The sequence below is a fragment of the Pteropus vampyrus genome, unplaced genomic scaffold (genome assembly GCF_000151845.1).
Source record: "Pteropus vampyrus isolate Shadow unplaced genomic scaffold, Pvam_2.0 Scaffold659, whole genome shotgun sequence".
Taxonomy (NCBI): Eukaryota; Metazoa; Chordata; class Mammalia; order Chiroptera; family Pteropodidae; genus Pteropus; species Pteropus vampyrus.
Window position 1 is genome coordinate 577 of NW_011889440.1, and position 3,535 is coordinate 4,111.

A 3,535-nucleotide genomic window follows, 5' to 3' on the forward strand; every position below is an offset into this window, starting at 1 on the left:
GATTCTTTTTGTTTAGGAAGTTTGGGGTAGATTCATATGCATATCCATACAATAAACGACATTTCCTCTTTCTCTGAGTCATCTACTCAACCTCTGTAATACAGGTGTTAAGTTCTGTCATCAAATGTGTACCCTTCCAGAAGTCTTTGTTAGCAAACTTTTGTGGCACTGGCCTGTACTTTATAAGTCTGATGTTACGTAAACTGTAAGCATAACCTATCATTTATTGTTCTTTAATTACTTATTGACTATTAATGGAAACGAGTAAAATATTATTAGAGATTTGAAATAACTGATGCTATCATGAATCTTAATCTGAATTCTCTGGAACCATGTAAATTTTCGTGTTTTTTTTTTTTTAATTGCCGTTAATATAAATGTGGCTGAAATAACCCGTGTGCTGGGCATGTGTTTTACACCTCACCAAAGAAGGGAAATGTAGAGTAACAAGCTTATGTAAAGATGCACCTCATTTTTAATAGGAATTTTGAATTAAAGTTAGGTGTCATTACATATCTATTAGAAATGGTCAAAAATCCAGAACACCGACATCATCAAATGCTGGCAAAAACATGGAGCAACAGAAACTCTCATTCACCGCTGGAGGGAATGCATAATGGTAAAGCCGCTTTGGAGGATGGTGTGGCATTTTCGTCTAAAACTAATTATACTCTTATCATACAATCAGTATTGCGCTCCTTGGTATTTACCCAAAGTTAGTGAAAACTTATGTCTACACAAAAAACTGCAGATAAATAGCTGAAGCCTATTGTATTTCGTTAACAAAGGTAACAAAAAAAAAAAGAAATTTTAAAAAAAGAAAAAAAAAAAAAAAACCGCAAAAGGAAGGTTAAAACAACCTTAATCCTAAACGCCAAAAACAAGAAACAAACAAAAAGCAACCATCCATAGGTGAATGGATAAACTGTGGTATATGCAGACAATGGAATAAACTTAGCATTAAAAAGGAATGAATTCTCAAGTCATGAAAACACATGTAGGAAACCTGAATGCATATTACTTAGTGAAACAAGTCAATCTGAAAAGGGTACATAATATACGATTACGATTTCAAGTATATGACATTGTGGAAATAGCCATACTATTGAGACAGTAAAAAGATCGGTATTTGCCAGAGTTTACGCAGGAGAGGGCTAATGGGCAGAGCACACTTCGATTAATGACAGACCACAAATTTGGTGGTGGTCCCTAAAGATTATAATGGAGCTAAAAACGTCCTACTGGTGAGGGACATTGCACTGTTATACTGCAATGCATTACTCACGTGTTTGTTGTGATGCTGGTATAAACAAACTTACTGTGCTGCCAGTCACCTAAAAGTACAGCGCAGTAATACATGACACGACACTGATACTAAATGACTGTTGCTGGTTTTTGTATTAACTATACTATGCTTTTTTTAAAAAAATGTTAAAAGTTATTTCTACCATCCGTGAAGTGATCCCCGATTGTTCTAGCACCCATAAGACACAAGCATTACAATAATATTGACTGTATACCCCATGCTATACTCCAAATCCCTGAGATTGTTTTACAATTCACTAGTTTGTTTTCTTTATCTGTGAGTCTGTTTCATTTAGTCTTAGTTTGTTCGTTTCTTTTGTTCCTTAGTTTTCACATATAAGTGAAGTGTATGGTATTTCTCTTTCTCTTTCTGACTTATTCCACTCAGCATAATACTCTCTAGGTCTATCCATATCATTGCAAGTGGTAAGATTTCATTTTTTCTATAGCTGAATATTTCATTGTGTATATGTACCGTAACTTCTTTCTCAATTGTCTGTTGATGGGTACTCAGGTAGCCTCCATATCTTGCGCATTGTGAATAGTGCTGCTATGAACATAGGGATGCACAGATCTTAAGGGACTAGTGTTTCAAGTTTTTTTGGATGAACACCCAGAAATGCAATTGCTGCATCAAAAGTTAGTTCTATTTTTAATTTTTCAGGGAGACTCCAAACTGTTTTCCAGAGTGGCTATACCAATTTGCAATCCCACCAACAGTGTATGAAGGATCCCTTTTCTCTATATCCTCATCAACACTTGTTTTTTAATTTATTGATGATAGCCATTCTGACAGGTGTGAGGTGATATCTCATCGTGGTTTTCATTTGCATTTCTCTGACGATTAGTGACATTGGCTCTCTTTTCATATGTCTATTGACCATCTGTATGTCCTCTTTGGAGAAATGCCTCTTCAAGTCTTCAGACCACATTTTTTGAAATTTCTTTGTGCATGTGTGTTGAGCTGTATGAGTTCTTTATAAATGGATACTAAGCCCTTGTCAAATGTCTCATAGGCAAATATTTTCTCCCTTTCAGTATATTATCTTTTCATTTTGACAGTTCCTTTCCGTGCAAAACATTTTAGTTTGATGTAGTCCCATTTGTTTTTATTTTGTTTCCTTTATTCAAAAAATTACATCAGAAAAAAATTACTAATAGTAATAACAAAGAGTTTACTGCCTATGTTCTCTTCTAGAAGTTTTATGGTTTGAAGTCTTACATTTAAGTCTTTAAATCATTATGAGTTTTGGTTTGTATTATTTTGTTTGTTTGTTTGTTTTTGCATATGGTGTAAGAAGTAGTCTAGTTTCATTATTTTGCGAGTATCTGTCCAGTTTTCCCAACACCAGTTTTTGAAGAGCGTGTCTTTACCTCATTGTGTATAATTGCCTCCTTTGTCAAAGATTAAATGACCGTGTAGCCATGGATTAGTTTATGGGATATTTTGATCCACTGATCTATGAGTGTTTTTATGCTGTTTTTTTAGATTAATTTATTTCCTACCATGCTATTTTTATTACTATTGCTTTGTAGTATAGCTTGATATCAGGTAGTGTAAAACCTCCAACTTTGTTCTTCTACTGTACTATACTATTTATTGTTAGAGTGTACTCTCTCAACTTATTAAAAAAAAATGTTTCTGTAAAACATTGCTTTTATGCCAGCAGCAGCCTCCTACATCCCGTGTTTACTGTCTTTTGATTGCATCATTTCCCTTGTGCTTGATTTAATTTTCTGACGTTTTGTACGATAACATGCTGTACAGGTTTGTAGATTAGCGAGCTGGCTAAAGTAGCCTTGTGGGTCTCATAGACGTAGCCCTGCTTGCTTTCAAAGCTCGATGTTTTGGAAGGCCTTTCTCTCAAGTGCACATCATAGAATTTGGTGTGCCAGATGTAGGATCCAAACCCTTAGTTCTTCTGGGAGAAGCTGGGAGTTGTAAATTCCATCCTAATTCTGTGCTGCTGCTGCAGGGGGTGGAGTTTATGGCGAGCTTGTGTCTCAGCCTATCCCACCCATTTTGATGTGGGTTTTTCTAGTTCATGCAATGTGTAGGAATCTCTCAGCTACTATCTGGATTTTTCAGGGTAATCCTACATAGGGGAATGTGAGTTCAGCAGCCTCCTATGTCACCATTTAAAGCAAGATAAATCCTCCGAAACTCTATTTTGAAATGTAGTCTGGTCAATGCCAATTTGTATATTCTTTTTCAGTGTCCCCACCCTTA